The sequence below is a fragment of the Neophocaena asiaeorientalis genome, unplaced genomic scaffold, assembly GCF_003031525.2.
Source record: "Neophocaena asiaeorientalis asiaeorientalis breed wild unplaced genomic scaffold, Neophocaena_asiaeorientalis_V1.1 scaffold424, whole genome shotgun sequence".
Lineage (NCBI taxonomy): Eukaryota > Metazoa > Chordata > Mammalia > Artiodactyla > Phocoenidae > Neophocaena > Neophocaena asiaeorientalis.
Window position 1 is genome coordinate 275,518 of NW_020174430.1, and position 21,722 is coordinate 297,239.

General features: G+C 48.6%; 1 long non-coding RNA gene across 2 annotated transcripts in view; it reads left to right on the forward strand.

The window, feature by feature from the left end:
* The window catches only part of LOC112407514 (uncharacterized), a 65,635-nt gene extending 43,915 nt beyond the window's left edge, over positions 1 to 21,720 (forward strand). For both annotated transcript variants that reach the window (XR_003004773.1, XR_003004774.1), the window contains 2 exons: positions 20,252 to 20,659; positions 21,211 to 21,720. This is a non-coding gene — a long non-coding RNA (uncharacterized LOC112407514). The remainder of the gene's footprint in view (positions 1 to 20,251; positions 20,660 to 21,210) is intronic.
* Positions 21,721 to 21,722: the final 2 nt, after the last annotated feature.

A 21,722-nucleotide genomic window follows, 5' to 3' on the forward strand; every position in this document is an offset into this window, starting at 1 on the left:
TGCTCTCAAATGCAATAGAAACAACCACGCAAGGAGCCGACACACCTCGCTAGCAGTCACAGAAGTGGAAATTAAGATGCCAAGGAGAAATCACTTCGCAAATTAAAAAGTCTGATAATACCAACTTTGAGTGAGATTGTAGGAAGAAAGTGGGCACTTTTGTACACTGCTGGTGGAAGTATCAATTTGCACAACCATTCTGGAGAGCAATTAGCAGTATCTAGGAAATCTGAGGGTGCTCATACCCGAAGACTGAGCAGTTTCACATCTAGAAATATACCCTAGAGAAATTCTCACGCTATGCACAGTGAGGTGTGATGGAGACTATCCATTGCAGTATTGTTTGTAATAGCAAAATTTGAAAACCAAAGAATTCATCAACAGGAACAGAACTGTGGTATATTTATACCAGGAAAGAACACGCAGCAGTTAATATGACCTGGCAATATATCTACCAATATGGCTAAATATAAAAAATATAGTATAGTGTGGAAAACACTGGTTGAAATAAGATACACACAGTGTAATACCATCTTATAAGATTTAAATATCTGCAAGACAATGCCATTCAATATGTATGTATACAAAATATGTAGTAAAAGAATAAAAACTTAAACAAGAAGGATAAATAACACATTCATGGTAGTATTTACCTCCAGTGGAAAAAAAAAGGGCAATGAGATGCAAGAGATGTCCACACAGAAAGTCTCAATTATGTTTGCAAAGCTTAATTAAATAAAAGTCCTGACACGGGTCTCTAAATACCATTTCCCATGGTGAAATGGCTGATTCCAGGTCTGGGACAAGAAATCTACATGATGAGCCATGGACCACTTGTTTTGCAAGGAAACTCTCCCAGACTATTAGAGGTCATGTCAAAACAACACAGGAACCACTTTAAAGGGGCCCTTATTGGCCAAAATAGGGCAATTTCTGCATCAAAAAGAAGAATAACTTCAATGGATTAAAACCCATCAAATACATAAAAAACATGAGTTCATAATGAAACCAAAAAAATCACAAACAACCTAATAGCCTTGCCATTGGAAGTTGCTAGGGTAATATTTTTTTATTCTGAAAATGAATAAATAATGAGAAAGTATTTTATCTTTTCTATGCCATATATTATGGGGTAACTAAATCTTTCATACAAGTGGGTCCTATAATAGGAGAATTCCAACCAATAAATGCAGAAGGAATGATAGAATTTTTTAAAATGCACTATTTTCCACCTCTAAAGAGATAATTGATCTAGGCAACTTCCATTAATGAGGCTAAAACTATTAGCTGAAATGTCAGTGGGGAGCATTATGATGGAAGGGTCAGGCTGACACCACCTACACCCTGTGATCAACCTTAGCCTCCCTAAAAGTGGGACAACACAAACATTATATGTGGTGATGCAACAGGAGGTATCTCTATAATGTTTCTTGCCTAAAAAACTGATCCTGATCTTAATCAAGTCATTAGAACTGCTGTTAATTTATAGGAAATATGGAGGATGGAAGAACTACCTAAATGACAAGGATACAATTGGCTAAATCCAAAAGGTGGGACATTCTGTGGGAGAAATGACCCAGTCTTTCCAACTAATAATGCATTATGCTGCAACGAAAATGGCATTAGAGAAGAAGGGAGGGGGAGTTATTATCGGACAAATTCGACTCAGAAGAGATAACCAAATGCATCGTGAGGCCCTTGTTTGGATCCTGATGGAAACAAATCCACAATAAAAAGACTGGGAAAATCAAGGAAATATGCATAGGGATTGGTAGGAGAGGACTTTAAGGAATTATTGTTATTTTTGATAAGTGTGATGAAGGCTCAGTGATTATGTTTTAAAATATGCCCTCAACATTAGAAGAGTGTACTGGGACTGCCCCGGTCATCCAGTGGTCAAGTCCGTGCTTCCAATGCAGGGGACTTGGCCAAAAAAAAAAAAAAAAGAGTGTAACATGGTGAGACACCTTTCAAATGGTCTTTTACCCCAACCCTTCAAGGAAGCTTAGTGAACTGCAGAAACCAGTCAGGTACTTCAAGGTCTGTGTGATGTGGGAGCCCAAGAAGAGAATGGAATGAAACCGGAGAGGAGCAGTTGGGCCCTCTGGGAAGGGGAGTGCTGGAGCCGAGCGCTAGAATGCCACACCAGGGTTTGTAAGGTCAGCACGGCCCACAGCCCAGACTGGGGCTCCAGTGGCGTCGCCACAAGCCAGAGGAAGGGCACGGCGTCCGGGGACTGAGCTGCCGGGAGGAAGCAGCCCACGAGGAAGGTTCTTGTTACCGCTGAGAACTGAGCCTGAAGTGACCATCACGGTTCCCACTCCAGGCTGATGTGGCTTGAGGACATGTGGCTGACGCTTGGAGCGTAGATCTGGCATCTCACATACAAGCACAACAGTCCCAGTCCAGGAAAACCCATCTTACGGCTGGGGACATAGAGGCACAGAACCATTTAGCTTTTTATCTCTTAGAAAGGCCAGGTGAGAACTACCTTCTGATTCCAGGCTGCGGCACTAACCCCCAACTGCCTGTAAATCTTTCTGATTTTCTGCACCCCTTTGTCTAACATACAGAAAAACTGTCAAAAGAGGTGCAGGCCTCAGCCCAAAGGGTGTTAATGACTACTATCTTCTTTCTGAGCTTTTATCAGGAACTGCTGTTCACAAATCATACCATGAGAACGTTTGCCAGAGATTTCTCAGGAGCAGGCTTAACTCTTCCTGCTGTAGCAGAACTAGCCTGTTTAGTGATCTTCTCACTTCTTAGAGCCTGGGGCCTCTACCAAGCCAGGTCCACCCTGTCCCTGGTAGCTGGTGCTCTGCTCTTGTGATCTGATGCCTGCCTCCCAGTGGAGCCCAGGGGGTTGGAATGCTTCTGGGGCAGTTTGCCAGCAGCAAGAAGAAAAAGCTTGCCCTGAGAGTTTCCATTCATGGGCTCTGAACCAAGTCCAGGGAACCATCTACCAAGGAGGTCCTGGTGGCATTGTGGCCAGGAGAGACAGGAACACTTGCAGACAGTTGTTTTCCTGGCCCTGCCTGCTGATGGAGGCGTCTGTGATTGGCTGATTTCTCACATTCTGCACAATTAGGCTGCTGCTTTTGATAAAATTCCCTCCTCACTGTATCCATAGACTCTAATCTGGGAATTACTTCTTTTTTTTTTTTTTTTTTTTTTGGCTGAGCTGCTTGATTTGCGGGATCTCCATTCCTCGACCAGGGATTGAACTCAGGTCACGGCAGTAAAAGTGCTGAGTCCTAACCATTGGACCACCAGGGGATTCTCTGGGAATTACTTTTGATCCTGAAAAACTTTTGCCTTTTGGATGTATTTAGACCCTGTCTGCCCTGTTTATATAGAGTAGGACATCTTCCTATTATAAGTGCTCATCTGTACCCTCTATGAAGGCATGGGACTAAAAAAAGGGGTTAATGAGAAGGGAATAAAAAGAACTAGGGTATCTTTTCTGGTCTTCTTGAAGAGAATCCCATGACATACGTGCCAGAGATTAAAAAATAGGGGCTAATATTGAGCACAATGGCCTAGAATAAAGAGCCTTGCATTGGGCAATATGATTTCCATAAGCATTTGGTCTACACTGGCCTCGGTTACTTTGTCTGTAAAATGAGGCTAATGATAATTAACCTAAGTAAAGGTAAGAGGTTCAACCTGATAAGCATCTGGAGTGACTTTCCTTTTCCTTAAGTCTGAGAAATACTGACAATCCATCACATTCATTCAATTATTTATATTGCTTTATATCGTCATTCATTCATACATTCCTTCACTCAACAAGTATTCATGGAGGACATATTATATGAAATTAACAATGCATGGTACTATGGGAGATAAGATAAAAGTTTGCGTCCCCAGGAATTTCCGTTTTAATTGGAGAGCAAAGATGTACATGGAAAACTGTAATACAGAGTATGCCAAATACAGTAAGAAAGGTGCCAAGTGCTATGAGAGTTCAGAAAAAGAGAAATTGCTTCCAGGAGGAAATTTCAGGGAAGACTCAATGAAGGATGGTGTGGTTAGACTGAATCTTGAAGAATAAATAAAATTTGAATAGGCAGATATGGGAGAAAATAGTCCAGAGGCCCCACAAAGGCTTGAGCAAAGATCTGGGGGTGGAAATGTGTGGGATATGTTTGGGAAACTATAAATTACCTAGAAAAAAACCTGGAAACTGTCGAAGATATTTGAGTGGAAGACCAATTAGAAGACAACTGCCGCAGGTCAAGGGACAGTTAGTGAGCATTTAGCTCAAGGGGCAGGGGAGAGAAGGGGATGTGAGGACTGGCTGGGGAAAGGATTACTGTGGGGATGGAAAGGAAGGGATGGAGGTGAGGGAGGCTGGAGGGAAGAATCCTCACATCTGCTTCTTTTCCTCAAGGTTGGTGGTCACCTCCCCAAACCTGACTGTCCCTCTACTTTTTTATTAGAATAGTACTGGTTTTAATACCCAATTATCCATTCAGAGCAAGTCAGAGTTTGGACAAACAGCGATACTGTTTGGCTGTGATCTTCATCTTGGAGGTGATCTGTGCTTTGCCTAGGTGTCACTTTGCTCTAAAAGTCAGTGAAGAAGTCGGCAACAGGTATTGAGGCCTCACGTCTCCTTCTCCGCCCCCTTGACTCCAGACGCTCACTAACTGTCCCTTCAACTATGGCAGTTGTCTCCTACTTGGTTTCCCACTCACAAAGCTTCAACAGTTTCCTTTTTTTTTAGATGATTTATAGTTTCCCAACTATACAAAATATATTTGTATATACTTTCAGTAAGAGTTTATTGAATATCTCTGATGTTTAAGGTGATGTGGGGAGCGGGCGATTATGTCTCACCCACCGGAGTTTACAAATTAGTGGGGGAAAAGCTGTGTATGTAAATAATCAGAGAAAACGAGGTGCGTGAAAAGTGCCATGAGATGAGCACCAGTTCCAAAGATGCAGCATTCAGTCCTGGTAACCTGAGAAAGCATTAGGCCAACAAAATGAAATATGGGTCTGTCTATAAATGCCCAAGGGTGGGGAACCCGAGAGGAGTGGGAGGCTGGCAGTTGGCACTGCAAGTCCACAAGAGCAGTGGGTTTCGTCAGGGTACACTGCCGACCAGTAGTAACTCTGGGAGCCTTCAAACTCCATTTAGCCATTTCCCACACGACCAACCATGCTGACTTCTGCAATCTGCTTTCCTCTGGCTTAGTCTCTGTTGTAGGGTATGCCTAAAGCATGGTGGCATGAAGTCAGCGCAAACTACGTGGGCTCCCAATGCAAGGATTTCAGCAAGACTGGAGTTGGACAATGGAGCTGATGCAGATGGGACAGGTGGTGCCCCCAGGGCCCTTCCTGTTGCTTTCAGAGTCCCTGTGGTTTGTTCAAAATCCCACCTACTGCTTTCTCCAAGACCAGTTTTCCACACTCTGAGAGTGGATTTCTCTTTGTGGTCTGTTAGGCCACTGTGTGGTTTCCCCTACTGTATTCTCTTTTGTGGTTGCAGGGCAAACCCTTTCTTGCCTGTGCTTCCAGGAATGTGTGGTGTGTATCTCAGCGTGCTATATACCAGAGGGTTTTATTTCACCTCCCTTGAATGGAATGGTAGTCATCCAGCAGGCCTGGGTGCACATATAAATAGACGGACACGTAAGGCTGCGTTTCATATCCAGAACATAAACCAGCCACCACTGCGCGCTACACGGTCGTGTTTTGATGAAAGACTGCTGACAGCACCACAGACCGTGCCGTGGGGCCCAGCAAACCACCTAATCCCAACTGCTTTATCCCAGGCATCGACGGGGCAGATTTCACTGCCAGGAGCAATTTCTTTCCAGCCACCAGCAGCTCTCAGTTTCTTTGGCTTTTCCTGCTTCAGCTGCCCGTTACTGGTGACCCACAGCCAGAGAGGCCAGGGTGAACACGGAAGACTGAAATGTACAGCTAATCCCCCCATTTTTTTTTTTCCAGGCAGAAAACTTAGACCCATTTGCCTGTGAAGCCCTTTGACTCTGGAACTCATGTCAAAAGGGCCCATTGAAAGCTTAGCATTTCCATATATCCTGCCTAACTTTCTCCAGCGTACAACAGGGGAGTGTCCCGTCCTAGACTCTACAGGATTAAGTATGAATTCCTGCCATTCAGATTCTATACAATATGGTCCCAAACTACCTTTCCCATTCTATAACCACTATGTCCTTACTTTAGCCTCTGTTTGAGTCTTGTCCGCTTTCCATTTTCCAAGGCCACTTATATCACTATGCCATTGTTGTAATGGTCCCCTCCCCTGGAACAGTCCCCCTTCCCGCTGCCTGTTGAAAGCATTTCTATCCTCTAAGGCTGAGTTTCATTCCGAGACCTCCATGACCACTCCCACTGGTGTCTTTCTCTCCAGAGCGTGTGTTGTTTCTACTCTTTACTCAATGAGTCATTACATTACTTATGATAGATTCTTTGTAGTCTTATAAACTGATTAGAACTGACATTTTTCACATTGGAATTCTAGATTCTAGTCTCCTCTAGAGTGGAATCCCCATGAGGTCAGGGTTCGTGCATTATCTTCCTTGTAACTCCTACGGTGTTAAGTGCTGTATCTACAAGAGGAGCCAGGAAGTGCTTGTTGATTGAATGAATAATAACCCACTGTTGAAAAATCAGAGCTTTGGCAGTGTCTGTGAGTGAATCCAGTGACCTTTCAAGGACATTCTCTGGCTAAGCAGCGAAAATTTGGAATATGAGGTAATAATTAAAGTTATTGTCAGGTCCAGAAGGGAGCTCAGAGACTATCCCTCCACTGAAGTGCCCTGGAGCCATCTAGAATGTCAGCTTAACTCAGCTTCCACAGTTTTGGGTTTCTTGGCATTCTAGTCTATGGATTCAGAAGACCTGATTTTTACAATTGTCATCCCTCAATAACCTTCATATATTTATTCAGTAAATACTTGATTTGAATTAAACTGGGAACAGTTCTAGCCTTTTTCTAGATATTGTGGAGAATGCGTCTGGGACGTTTGAGTAAGATGTAAGTGCTTTTTATACAACATTTGAGTTTTGAACCATGCCTTTGGAATTCCATAAGTACCTGAAGTGTATAGTCAGCGATTGCAGCACTTGTTCTTTAACTAGTGGATTTGACTTTTGTGAACCTCTAAATATAATTTTTAGAAAAATCTGATTAATAAAATGGAGACTCAAATATGGTAATATTTTAGCAAAAATAAGGAATAAAAAAAATTAGAAAAAAAAACCCCATGATTTTTACATGTGGCTTATAAAAGGGCTTTGAAGGTGATTCCAAAAGAAAACTTTCAGAAATGTATTACGGAAGCATTACTGTAATGAGAATAGCTTTCACTTACTGAGCATTTGTTGTGAGTCATTAAGTACTTGATATTCAAAACCTCATTTAATCCTAAAAGCAACCTGATGAAGAGGGATTTTATTAGCTCCATTTCAGAGGCATGGAAACTGAAGGTTAAAATAGTTAACCTGGATTTGAAGGCCAAAGTCAATGTACCACTGTGACAACCATCTTGAAGGACAAACACTGATTGCATATGAGAGGTGGAGTATTTCCTGCCATATCAGTAAAGAAAGTATGTCACAGTCATCACCGATTGCAGCCACCACTGCAATGGATGTGAGCTGGTGAGCCCTGAGGGAACTCAGGAAGGAAAGAATACCTGCCATCTAGCAGCCATCAGGCTGCAGCCACTCGCCATGGTGCACCCTGAGGAGACTCAGGATGTGAAAACACAGGATACTGGCCCCAGACAGCTGAGGTGCACATCAAAGGAATGATTTCGGTGAGCCCAGACTCTTGCATCTTCCCATCCATAGAAAAGCACTAAATTCCTTAACTTGGGATATCTGCTTTCCTTTCATTAAAAATAATCTTTTGGGGACTTCCCTGGTGGCGCAGTGGTTAAGACTCTGCGCTCCCAATGCGGGGGGCCCGGGTTTGGTCCCTGACCAGGGATTCACTCACAGACACTAGATCCCACATGCATGCCGTAACTAAGAGTTCGCATGCCACAGCTAAGGAGCCCGCCTGCCGCAACTAAGACAGCACAAGCAAATATTAAAAAAAATAATAATCTTTTGATGTTCTGGCTCCCTGTCCTTTGTTGCAAAACTTCTGTTGATATATAACCTGGCTCCCACCTCGCCTCTTTGGAGCAGTTTTCTCAGGGTTACTTGAGATGTTGCCTCCCGGGCTTGAAGTCCTAAAAATTCCCGCCGAATAAAACATAACTCTCAACTTTTAGGTTGTGAATAATTTTTTAGGTCCACAGATATGTTCAACTTCTCATGTTTAAGGCCACTTAGGGCTGGTCATTGCACAACTCCGGGGTCAGCACTTGCCCCCTGCTCATAGCATATTTGGGTCGTTTTTAATGACAACTTCCTAGCAGATGGCGGTAAACTGTCTTGAGCAAGGTGGGTGGGGAGTGGTTCCTGATTCACAGTTGCTCAAAAATGGTTCTCAGTGCTCTATGGTCACATGTAGAAGGCAGGGGCCGTAACCTGGAGAAATTAAAAATCTTGAGCAGCTTCTAGATGAGCCATCTTGGAATTGACAAATGAGGGTTCTTATTACTTAGGGTCTGAAGTAATATCTCACTTGCCCGTTGTCATGGTGCTGCCCTTCTCCTGTATTTGGAGTGAACTGTAACCTCCTAATCTTCTTAGTTATTAACGTAATTTAATGGAACAAGAAGTGTGTTGAGAATCTCCTATGCAGAAGAAGCTATGATAGTTCCTTTACCGGAGGAATGAGGGTGGGGAATGGTGGGGCGTGGAGAGACCTGGTGGAGGTGAGAATTCGAGGGGAGATGCAGGAATGAATGCGTGGCTGGATCTTACTTTATAAACCGCAGAGGAGACTGAACTATCAGGACCGTACATAAGTATTATGACGGTGGGGTTGGAGGCAGGATATAAACAAGAATCCTTTGGGAACCTAAGGGAGAGAGGAGTTTATTCGGTCCGGGAGAGCTGGAGAAGCCTTCACGGAGGATGGGCCATTTGAGCTAACCCTTGAAGGACGGGCAGGCCCCTGACAGAAGGAGAAGGAAGGAACAGGAGCAAGAAAACATGAGGTGAAAGCGGTGTGGCTGCCAGAGAGTGAGCTCTGCATACGTGTGTTGGGTCAGGCAGGGACTGTGGCAGAAAAAGTAAAGAAACTTGAATACCTTCTTAAAGACTTCAGACTTTACTGGGCAATGGGGAGTCCCTGAAGAACTCTGAGCATCGAAGACCTTTTGATCTCTTGATTTTCCGGAGATGGCTCCTTTTGCATGCAGTTATTGGCAGTGTTGGCTACATTATGCGGGCGCGAGATTTCACTTTTCTTTTTGTCTTTCCAGGGGAGCCGTCTCAAGGAAAAGGACCTTATTCTTTTGTTCCCTTTCATCCAGGTCGGATACTCAGTTTGCCATTTCCTCTCCCTTCCCTTTGATGCTTGTGTCAGGGGAAGTTGTATCCTTGGTTCTTTCTGCTGACATCTGGGTCAGGTAGTTGACTCATATGACCTCATGACTATTCTTTCCGGAGAGTTAGATGGGATAGGGAGTAAGTTGTCGTCACTGTCCGTGGGTTGAAAACTCAAGAAAGTTTAGGAATAAAAGAGTTGGAGGAAGAAACGTATAGACGAAGAGATGGGACATGCATCAAAGCACAGGACAGCGTGCGCTGGCTTGAGAGAGGTCCCAAAATAGAAAGTGCTTCTCTTGGGATTCACACTGCAGGCCTTGGCAGGCGGCCCGCCCTTATCGCCGTTAATTCTCAGACTTTGGAATTGGGTACCACACCCTGGTGTTAAGCTGTTAACCTCCAGAATCAAGGCCACAGCTGCCGGGAAGAATTCCTCTTTCAAGCTGTGGCCTCATCAGAGTTCTTCGTCCGGACACGCCACAAAGGGTAAATGTTCCTAAATTCAGTGCCATGATTCTGGGACTCTGTATATACTCAGGCGGCTCCCACTCCTTTACTCCAGGACACACACACAGAGCAGAACTGTCCTGGAGTGGATCAGGGCACTGCAGTTGCAGAGAGAGACAGACAGACAGACAGACCGCCCTCCTTTGTTCTCCTTCCCGGAAGAGTAAAATTGGAAAAAATGCGGATACTTTGAGGAAATAAAGGACATTTCTAGAGCCTGGATTTTCACAGCAGAAGTCTGCTCTGGGTCTAGAGACAGGTTACAGTTTTCAGATTCAGGAGATCTTGAGACTTCACCCAGTTTTCCTTGCCATGTGCTGTGACGTTACACCCAGGCCATCAGCAGGGGGCTCCCTCAACCTTAGCAGCTGCTATCGATGCTTGGGAGGCCACGCCATGTAAATGAGAGAAGAAATGCAGATCTGACTGTGAGTTTAAAATCCAATGCCCCAAAGTACTTTTGGAGAGAAGAAACCCTAACCCATCCCGAAAACAGACCACTTCAGCAAGAAGGTATTTGCTAGCGTTTACATTAAATGACACTGTTTAAATTCCTGGATCGAGGTCAGCGTAATGTTTATGCTCAGGGTAACACGTAGCTAAGTTATCCGTCAGAGAACCTAAGAAGCAGAACAACTCTTTGACCAGTGGTTTAATTGTTTCTGGACTGGCGGCTCAACGATTCCTAAATATTGAATCACAGCACCATCAATCACCATCGGTCCCAGGTCTGAACCAAAGCTTTGCAGATGCCAAATCCCTATGTGGCATTTGCCCAAAATCACGCCGGCTAAACACACAGTGCCTGATGGATAAAGCGTAATGTCCGGGTAGCTAATGGCCGCTATCTGTTAGGGCCGTTGGAGCTGGCCAACTGCTCTCAATTAAGATGGAAAAGGCCGCATGGTGAAGATGGAATCAGGAAAAGGAAACCGGACACTGCCAGAACCACATCTGTCTGGAGTTAATATCTCTTGGGAGTGTTGTAATTTTCCACTCTGTAGACACAGCAGGCTGGGCTCCAGTGCAAGTATTAGTAGGAATCAGGGTGCCCTCTTCCTTGGAGGTTCCTAGACAACCTCTGTTCAGGTTTTATTACCACCTAACTCTTTTCTTCTTAGCTCTAGGCAAATAATCATGTTCCTTTATTACAACTTCATCTGAGACGTGTTACGGCGAATGCTGCCATTGACGGTTTGATATCAGGTGTGCTTCTTTGAGGAAATTACAGGAGAATGCCCCAAATTCCCCAACAACATTTGGGAGACATCTTGGGACTTTTATTTGGGGGTGATGGGGACACACCTAGTCAGTGGGTGAGGTTTGGTAACCTTTTCCAATTCCAGCGAAGAGGAGGCACCATATTGTGACCAAATTCTACCTCCCACCTGTCCCCTATAAAAGTGTACCAAACAGAGAAACCAGATAGCTCCCGGGCAAACTGCACCCTGAGTGCCGAGTGGACTCGAGGGGACGTGGGCTTTGGGAGGTCAGGGTTAGTCGGCAGGATCTGGAGGCGTTTCCATGGAGCGTGAGTCCTCTTGGTGACAGAAAGGCAAACGCATCTGAGTAGAAACTTTGGGGAAGCCACTCCAGGCTACTGCGGTGGGAAACTCAACGGTTTCTGTTTGTACTGGCTTCGTTCATTCATATGTTTCTCATCAGCTACATTCAGACTGATTCCATTTGCAAAGCTCTCCTGGCAGTCTTGGTGCATGAGGCTTGGTGGCAAAATCTCCGGCAGTTCTGATCCTGCCCAGGCCCTGCTCTTCTCGTGTAGTTTCTTGGCGCTTTAGCGTCTAAGCAGAAATTGGCTAAGCAGACGCAGCAGTTGAACAAAACCAAATGTGAAACAGAACGCTGGAACACCGAAGGAAGAGAGATTTCTATGTGTGGGGAGCAGGAATGCAGTGAGGGGCAGTGAGGGAGGGGCTTCCTTAGAACCAGACTGAATCAGGCTCCCATCTTGTCAGCATCCTCGCTAATTATGCCAGATCAAAAGTTGTATCCCCTTTACCCTTCTGTCTCACTAACGGATGCAATAGAAAATATTTGGGTCCCTGGCCCTCACAGGAGTTGTGACCCACGACACGCTGACACCACTTAATTTTTCTCAGAATCCTTTAACTTAGCTTTGCCCACTCCCATCAGCTTCCTTCTTAGCACCCACCTCCCCAGCCCCAACTGTTTCACATGTGTGGCTCATCTTTTCTTCCTCCACTTGACGCTGACTTTTCTTGTACCGTTAGGGAGGATGCTTGTCATCCCACCCTTTATATCGACACGGCAGGGAGAGGCCATCCAGTTGGAGAAACGTCCAAGCCCTCTCTTCCCACTGTTGAGACTGGGAGAAAGGCACTGCTGTCCACAGCCCTTGGCTGTTTCCCAGGGACTGACAGCATGTGTTCTGTGGCTCTTGTCCTGCGTGTTGCTGTCTGGATTTGATTTCTGCATGTGCGGGTCATGGGGTCTGAAATTAGGGTGGAGACCTAAGTGTTAGGAAGGGGAGAGTCCATTGGCTTCAGGTTCAAGACATTGATCCAGTCCAGTAAAACTGGTACGCACACGCACAAACACGTACGCGCACGCACACACGCACGCACTTCCACGCACACACAGGGTGGTCTCACAGTCACGCAGTTCAAAACGCAAAAGGCAAAAAGGGGCATATATATCTTCCCGCACTCCTGTTCCCCAGCTTCTTAGTCCCCTTTGTAGATCCCACCAGGGTTTACAGTGTCTCCTGTCCCCGCAGACATGTTTTAAACATACATTAGCAAATAAATCTTACATTGCCCCACAGTTGGTAGCATACTATACAGTGTTCAACATCCTTTTGTTTTTTTCACCTTTTAAAATGGCTGCATAGTGTATCATTGAATGAATTTCCATAATTTATTTAACTAGTCCCATATGGACGGGCATTTGGGAGTTTCCAATCTCTTGCTATTGTAAAAATACAAAGTGTCTATTCTGATCCTCAGATCTTGTGTTTATTTCCCAAGTCTCCACACTCAGAGGGGGAGGAGGGTGGTCCACCCTCTACACGTCTGCCCAGCCTGGCGCTGGCTTTGAAGCCCCAGAGCCCTGAGTCAGACATGGCCAGCGTGGCTCTTTTGTTCCCTCCAATTCTCGCCAACTTGCCATCACACAGAGAACTTATGCTACCGATTCCGGTGTTCTCTAGCTTAGGTAAGTTCATGCTTTTCTTTCTCCTCCTCTGCCTACAGCCTCCTCCAACCCAGGGATTTGGTTGTAACCAAAATCCTGATCCAGCAGGTAATGCCTCCACTCTCCTAAGACTTAGGGTATGGAATCCCCTACACTTCCATAGCACGTGGTAATGTGCAAAGCACTCTCATGTAGCGTTCTTTCATCTAAATCTTACACAAATTATCTGAGGTTGGTAGGACATTTTCTCCACAAAGGAACTGTTGTTCAGAGGGACTGTGGGGCTTGCCCAAGTTCACTTAGCTGATAAATGACAGACACAAAGCTCAAAGCCAGATCATCTAACTCTCGGTCTACAGCTCTTCGAATACACACGCTCACCCTTTTGCCATGTATGTGACATCCAAGTCAGCTTTCAACTTGGAATACAGTGGAGGCTAAGATCTAGCAAATTTATTCTCAATGTTCATTTCCAGAACATAGATTGAGGCTATTCAGACAAAAGGAATTATGCATCACTTCATCTACATGGATCCGCTGGGATAGTGTACAACATGTCGAGGGCAACGCCAGCTGTCCAGGGAGCAGGAGAATATGGTGGGAGAGGTGCCAGGGCTGGAGGCACACGTGTGATGTGGAGGTCAGGGGATTGGCTTGGGAACGGGCAGCAGGGAGAGGGGAGAAGGACGTCCGTGCACGGAGCGTCCACTGTGTGCCACGCTCACCCGTTAACCGCTCACGGGACTTGGGAAACACGCGCACACAGATGCGGCAGGCCCCGCTGGTTCCCTCAGGATGTGGTAGCGGGGCGTGGTGGGCCGCCTCTGCTCCACCGGCGGGCAGCCAGGGACTGAGTGCCTTCGCACACCGAGCTGACCCCGCGCACCGAGCTGGTCTCAGCCTCCTGCCCCCAGCTCACGTGCGCGGCTCTTTCCTCCCGCGGCATGTGTCTCCTCTCCTCTCCGGCAGCTCCCCACCTCCTAGGAGAACAGTTTGGGGCAGTTTTACTGCATCCGCTCACCGCGCATCCTCGGCTGCACCGCCCCGGCGCAGGGATCCGGGCCGCGAAGGGGCCGCGGGCAAGGTGTGCTGCCACCGTGGAGAGAGCCACGCCGTAGGAGGCAGGGGTGTGAGGGCAGCCAGGGCGCTGAACGTGCTCCTGCAGAAGAGGAAGTTTTGCAGGGGCGCTGCCGAGAGAGGCACCGGTCCGAGAGGAGGGCCGGGTCACCGCAGGCTCAGAAGCTGTGCTGAGGGCCTCAGGAATTGTCCTAGAGGCGGTGGGAATTACAGAGGAACTTGAAGGAGGTTCTCTCCCCGTGAGCATGCACCGAGGAAAGGTCGTATGTGGACACGGAGGAAGGGGACTGCCGGCCAGCCGGGAGGTGGGTTCTCACCAGGAACTGACCGTGATTGCACCCTGGTCTCGGACTTGCAGCCTCCAGAACGGGGAGAATGCGATTCCTGTTACTTAAGCCCCCAGTCTCCGGTGCTGTGTCGTGGCAGCCCACCTGGCGGAGATGCACACAGCCCTGTGCCTGTTGGCTCTGGAAATCCAGGGCGAGCACAGGATCCTCGCCCCCATGGAGCTTGCAGTCTAGTGGTGGGGAGAGGGAGGCATGAAATGAACGCTCCTCGCAGACATACGTAGTCACTGTTACGGAAGAGAGTAACAGGGCCTCATTTAGACTATGGAAGACAGGGGAGGACTTCTGAGGACTCGACCTCCAACCTTCAATGTGAAGGATGAGTGGAGGGAGCCTGGCGTGAGCCGAGGAAAGGGCATCACAGGCTCGGGGAGGGTGCGTGTGAGGCCCCCGGGTGAGAAAGGGCTTGGAGAGAAACTGACAAGACACAGTGTCCCCAGAGCAGGGAGGGACATGAAATCAGACTGGGAGCTCCTGGGGGCAGGTCGCTTGGGGACTGGCAGGTCTTGCTGAGAGGGTTACATTTATGTGCTCATTAAAGGGTTTAAGTGGAGAAGTGAAATGATCCAATGTTCAGGTTTAAAAGAGAACTCTGAATAATGTGAGAAGCAGATGGGAGGGGTGGGACGTGCTGTCTGTTCCGTCCCGGGTTGGGGGTCCCGAGCAGCTGGCGGACTAGAGAGAAGTGGTTTACGTGGAGGCCGGTACATAGGATGGGTGGCGGGGAGGGGAACAGGCACAACAGCTGGGAGAGGGTGAGTTTGAGGCCACTGAGTCTGGCGGGGAGCTGGAAGCATATGGGCCTGTGGTTCAGGAGACAGAGCCAGCCTGCGCGGAAAGAAGGGAACACAGCAGGCCCGAGGCCGCCGTCCTTAGAGACACCTGATGGCACGGCTGGCCCTCGGCTGGTGTCTGGGACCTCGGCTCTCAGGGTGTCCCCGTCACCAGTGAACCGACAAGGCTGGTTTTCCACGCCTAGACTGTCTGGGCAGACCCTGTGGTTTATGGTGGACGCCAGCTTTCCTTCCGGGAGTCTGGCGTGTTGCTGTGTGCCAGGCGGAGGCCGTCCACATGCGCAGCCCCTGGATACAGCCCTGAGCTCTGAGTCTCTCCTGGGCGTCCCTGGGCTGAAACCTCACATGCGTGTGGCTGCATTTTCATTGCTGGGGAAGAGCGAGCTCCGTGCAGCCCCCGTGGGAGGCGGAGAGCACGGAAGCCTCATGTGGACTCTCTGGACCCGCTTGTGTCTCTGTCCCTTATGATTCGGCCAGTATCCTCAGCACGTCTCTAATAAATCTCAGCCATGAGCACAACTCGCCCCGAGTCTCGGGAGTTCTAGCGTATCTCAGAATGATGGGGTGGTCTTGGGGACCCCTGACAGTCTCAGGATTTAAATTTGGGAGTGATCAGCATGTAGGAAAAAACCGTAACCACGTGACTGTAAGAGATTTCCGCCCCCCGACCCCCACCCCAGGAAGAGTGAGTAGGACCCTGAGGATCTCCGCAAGTTAGGAGTGAGCAGGGGATAGGAACCACGAAGGAGGTGAGGACTCAGGCAGCCGGAGAGAGGAATGTCTGCAGACTTAGCAAGGTCACTGACGGCCTTGGCCAGCAGTCCTGTGGGCAGTGGTGGGGAGAGCTGGCTTGTTAGGGGGTGAGGAGGGTGGAAGGAACAGAGAGGGACGTGGGGAGGTGTAAACATATTGTTTGTAAGACAGAAAAACAACTTGGTCACTTGTTTTCTCATGTATTAAGTGTCTGCTGCATGACAGGCTCTAGGCCAGACGTGAGTGATGCAGTGAGCACAGGGTGTGGTCCAGACCTCACAGAGTCTGTGGTCCAGCTGAGTGTTTGAAAAGCAAAGTGCACAAGGCCGTGCGGGTGTTGCATCTAACCCGAGGGCTTCTTTGACTAAGTGACCTTGAATGTGGGAATTGATGAATAAGTAGGAATGTGTTGAAGTCAGGGGAGTAGAAAAAGGGAAAAAGGTCATTTCAGGCAGAGGGAAGAATATATATGGGCTGAGGACCTAGAGAAGGTGGAGGGGCTCTGGTTTCTAGAAGGGATTGATTCTGACTGGCAGAAATACCTCAACATGTAACAGAAAAAGGAAAAGAGGTTAGGTTTTAAAAGAATAGATAGAGCTACAGGTAAGGCTTAGGACGGGCGGTAAGATACCGAGCTTTCTTGTATGATGGCTTTCATTCTCTTGTGGGGCAGGGTTTTGTTTTGTTTTGTTTTGTTGTTTTCATCCCATCCCTGTTCTGAGATCTAGCACATTTGGGGGCTAGAAAAATAGAAGGGATCTTTGGTAATATAACACAAGATGGAGAAGAGGGAGACATTCTTTCAGCATCATAACACACCAGAGATGGGCGAGCATGGGGGAAAGGCTGCTGTCATTGTTGTTCTTGGTTCTGTCCCCAGGAGGGCTTTTCCACCTCCCCTTCCTCCACCCTGACATCTGAAGTTCAAGCTCCCTGCAGCAGTGAAACCAGACAGAGTGGAATAACTGATCAGTTATGTCAGGGGACAAGCACAAGGAAAGGCATTACTCTGGGTGGGCGGTAGAGAACAGAGGGGTGGGCAAGGATGATGGGGTAGGGACTCCTGGAGGCCTAGGACCTGGCGTGCTGTGCCCTGGAGGACCTGGGAGACTCATTTAATAAGGTCCTGAATCTCCGCTCTCCGACGGACTTGATAGTTACTGGAATATGCCTCTTGACTCTAAAATAAGGCAGAATCAGGACGTTCCTCTAGACTCGAGTCCGTAGCCTGACCTGTCGACAGCGAGACCGTGTCCCCTCTCTCCTCGTATCATGGGAGATGCAGTGTTGGGTTCTGCCGCGTAGGTGGTGGTGAGGTCTTCCACTCACAGCAGGATCATGAGCTTGTGAGGAGAGTGGAGAAAGTGGACGATAATCTTGTAGAGAAGCAGCAACAGAGCCGACGAGGGAAGCCTGTGTGGGTGGCTGGTCAGAGCTTCCACTGGAGATGCCAACTTCACGGTGGTCCCACATGCTCGGGGGTGTGGGGCCTGGTTGCCAGAGTCACGATGGCGAGCCTCAGGCAGAGGGTGGAACGGTCTTTGTGGGCTCTGCTGTGGAGCCCCAGACAGTCAGTGGGGCAAGGAGGGTGGGAACGTTGGAAGATCGAACTTGAGGTGCTGGAACACGGACTTTAAGCACACAGGGAAAGAAGAAACAGAGGCAGAGGCAGAGAAATAAAGATGGGGATGTGTGTATGGGGGGCCCCAAGGATCTGGGGTCCCTAGAGTAAGTGTAAGGGGAGCAGTGAGAGGTTGGGAAGGGTTGTAAATTGTGGTTGGGGGGCAGGATGTTTAAATCTATGACCTCAGAGGTGGAGAAGTTGTGAGGAGTAAATAAGCAAGCTCAGGATGTGGTCTTCGGAGGCCCGCACTGACCTTCGTCATCACCGGGTCCCTCTCTTTGAGGCGACATTCACACGGCTTTTCTCTCTCCTTTTAGCCTCGATGCACCTCTCATCTCAGCTACGCTTTTTCCACTTTCTGGTCCAGCAAGAGAAACTCACAGCATCTTTTCTTACTTCCGGAGAAATTTATTCCACATGTGTCTGATTCATTTGCGTTTACAGAAACTCGACATCTCCAGTGTCCAAAAACCCTTTCAACTATTTTTTTCTTCCCTTTCTTAGAAACAGGAAGTTGTGTTTGGCTGAGGGCAAACTCTTCCAGTGCCCCTGGGACTTACAAGTTGTTTGGAATGAGGAACGGTGAGGGCTGGGGAAGACTCTTCTCTCCTTTCCTGGGGCAATTGTGTGTTTGCCAGGGGTAGGCTGGGCAGCTCGTGGGGCTGGAAGACTAGCCAGGACTTTCCTGTCTCTCGTCGCTGAGCCCCAGGCCTGAGGGAAAGTATGTCCTAAAAGAGACAGGTGCGTTTGAAGGCTCCTGTGTTCCTCTCTTCCAGCACTAGCATCTCAGCTCAGGCTCTACTTTTGCGCTGGGTCTCATCTTTCTCTTCCCAATACTTGAGCAGGGTCTTGTTTTGGGGGGTGTGGGTTGGCTGACACTACCGGGAAGGTGACACTAGCCGGGAAGGCCCACTACCTCCCCAGTGGAGTATCAGAGAAGGTCCTCATGTGAAGAAGCAGGAACAGAGCTGTAACGGGGCGCACCTGTTCTGATACGCCTGGCCAGGTCGTTGGGAAGAAGTGTTGACCTGAAGAGCAGACAGGTGCCTGGGAGGGGCTGACGTGGTGCCCGCGAGGCAGGGGCAGCAGGGGGGTCGCAACCCAACCGCCCTGCTCGCTCAGCGCTCCAACTTCCAGTTCCCTTTGCGAGTTATTTCGTTTTGTTTAGAACTGTTTTGAATGTAAGGTCAATCTGACCACAGTACGTCTCTAGTGATTACCTAGATTGAACCAGCAAAAACAGCAGCTTAGGTTGGTGTGCCTTCTCTCTCTCTCACATTCCGCGGGCAGCTTTCTCGAAGCTACAAGCTCAGCAGAGGACCACGGGGAAAGGTGCCGTACTAGGAGAGACCTTTCTCAGAAAGACACGCCATCCTGCAGCCGAAGCCACCACAGGCAGTGAACCCCGGTTTGCGTGCCTCCCGGGCATGGGTGCTACTGCCTCTCTCCCGTCCTAGGACTCACGGGCAGTGCCTGCTCAGGACCCTGGGCTGGCTGAGTGTCTAATCGACGGTGGAATTAGGGGAGGAGGGCGCTGCCGGGGATACACGTCTCTCCACTCCGCACAGAGCACAGCCTGGGTGGAGGAGGACAAGTGTTGAGACGGTGACTTAGCCTTTGGCCTAAAATGCTGTCGTCACAGTCTTCGTCGCGCTCACCCCATCGCGTGTTTGACTTTGGCCGTGTACTTAGTAATCTAGCTTCAACTCACCCTAGAGGCGAGAGGAAGTAACACGACTATGGCAGGAGAAATCTGGAAATCTGGAAATCCAAGGATAGCGCTAGCCTCTGGCAAATTCCATGTTTCTGGTCACTCTTATGGACAAACCATTCCTAATTCCCCAACAGCCATGGGTGCCCCGCTGCTTCCCGGAGGGGCTTGGAGATCTGAGGCATAGCATACAGAGCCCAGATCGCTGTGGGCTCGGGAGCCTCTTTCCCCGCGACCAGGGGAGACTCGGACTCTGGGGGACTCAGGCCGCGTGTGAAGGCCTGGCGCACAGCAGAGGTACCACCTCACTTCACAGGCCTGAGAGTGAAGCTGTGACAAAGCCACTCTATTTGTCTGGACCACACAGAGATATCACAACAAAGCAAAAGACAACATATTCTTAAGAACATTCCTCTTGTTCCTGTCCTTTTTGTTTGTTTATTTGTTTGTTTTGGTGGTGGTAGGAAGGCTTGGTAAAAATGAAGAGGGCTCCAGGGGAAAGCAAGAAGAACTAATGTTTGGATGCTAGGAAGGAGGAAAAGTCCTCAGTAAGAGGGTCCACTGGCTAAAATGCCCAAACACGAAGGATCTAAAGCTAGTGGACATCAGAGAGCAAGGTGTGGAGCTGGTGGGAAGACATTCCCATCACCCCTGGGAGAGAAGGGTGGTTTACTAAAGTGGGCTGGGGAACATGCTTTTGTAAATTCACAAAGCCCTCTGGTCCGCTACAGGAGAATAAAGGGCAGAGAATAAACCCCAGACACGGATTCACTTGTCTCGCGGACAGAGGTTGGAAATGGACTTCGATGCTAACGTACCACCTTTGAAATATTTCTGGCAGGAGCTCGGAGGATCCAGAGGAATGACCAAGTTACCTGCTGAGTCAGGGCCTTGTGGACTTTCGCGAGGAGGCACCACTACCGTTTCTGAGAGGAACTCTAGCTGGAAAATGCAAGCTCTCAGCAGAGGAAATGCAACCTTCCCTTCTCTGGGCTAGAAGGGTGGTCGCGGTAGCCTGGGGGAAATGATGGCGTGGTCTCTCTCTGGTAGGCAGATTTGTTTCCTGAGTCCCTGAGCTGCAGCTGTTGAGTTTCCAGACACAAACAAGTACGTATTCTGTGAGCGTCGCTGAGGCCACACAGCAAGGAAGAGCCAAGCTGGATTCCATTCTGCTTTGCACATCAGCAGCCCAGCTGCCAGCTGAACTCCAGGGCAAGCTCTGCGCCTGGTAACGATGCAGAGGCTCTAGGTATGGCACAGCTGGACTGGCGTGGGTGGTTAATGGGGACACACCTGGCCTTGATTATTCGGGGGAGAGGGAGAAATGGAAGGAGATGAAGGGTTGCAGGAACATACGATCCATCGCAGTAAAGCTGGTTCACAGCAAGGACAGATCTGGCTTTCCTGGTCGTCAGCAACGTGCCAGTGTGTGTGTGACTGTTTATGCTTAGGTAAGCCCAGCCTCCCGCTCACTAAAAGCCGGCAGTCGGGGAAAAGTGGTCAGCGGTGTCCACGGCCACCGTGTAGAGTGTGTACCACAAGAAGGCGACCAGCTGAGGGCACGGTACGGGCCGAAGTCCCTGCCTGTTTGCCCTGCCTGTGTCCCAGCGGCCCGAGTCCTCCCAGCGGGCACCTTTTCCTCATTTACACAAGGGCTCCATGTAGCATCCTCTCTGCCCAGGCCACTTTTTACTTGAAGGGGTCTTGAGAGAAAGCTAAAGGGAAGGACAAGGGGGGTGGGGTCAATGGTGACAGGAAAAGGGACGATGCAAATTTAGATATTCTCCTCCTTTCCCCTAGAATGTCATTTCTTGATGTCGTCTGTTCCTTCTCGCCCACTATGACCAAGGACTGAGCTCCCTCTACACCAGACCATACGGAAGTCGAGCTGGGGGCTTCATCTGACCAGGAAGAGATGAGGTGACATGGAGGGAAGATGGGGTTTGGGAGGCTCTCAGGCAGGTTTCAGGTGGCTAAGTGGGGAAGGTCAGGCTATGTAAAAGGGCTGATTGGGACAGTTGCAACTTGCCTGGGTCAAAAGAGTTGTGAGCTGGGAATGACATTTGGCGTGGAGAGAAGGAGCTGAGGTCATTGAGATGATGTTACTTGGAAACAGGTGCAGCATTCCTCAGATGCGAGGAGAATCTTGTATCTCTGCCTGGTCAGTATGTAAATGTGAGGATGAGGACGTATGCAGAGTGGAGTGGCATGGGCTTTCTCGAGAATAACGTTTTGTTACCTCAGAGCTGGAAGTTTCCACTAGAGCAGTGGTTCTCAAAGTGCGGTCCCCAAACCAGCAGCCTCCCGTCACC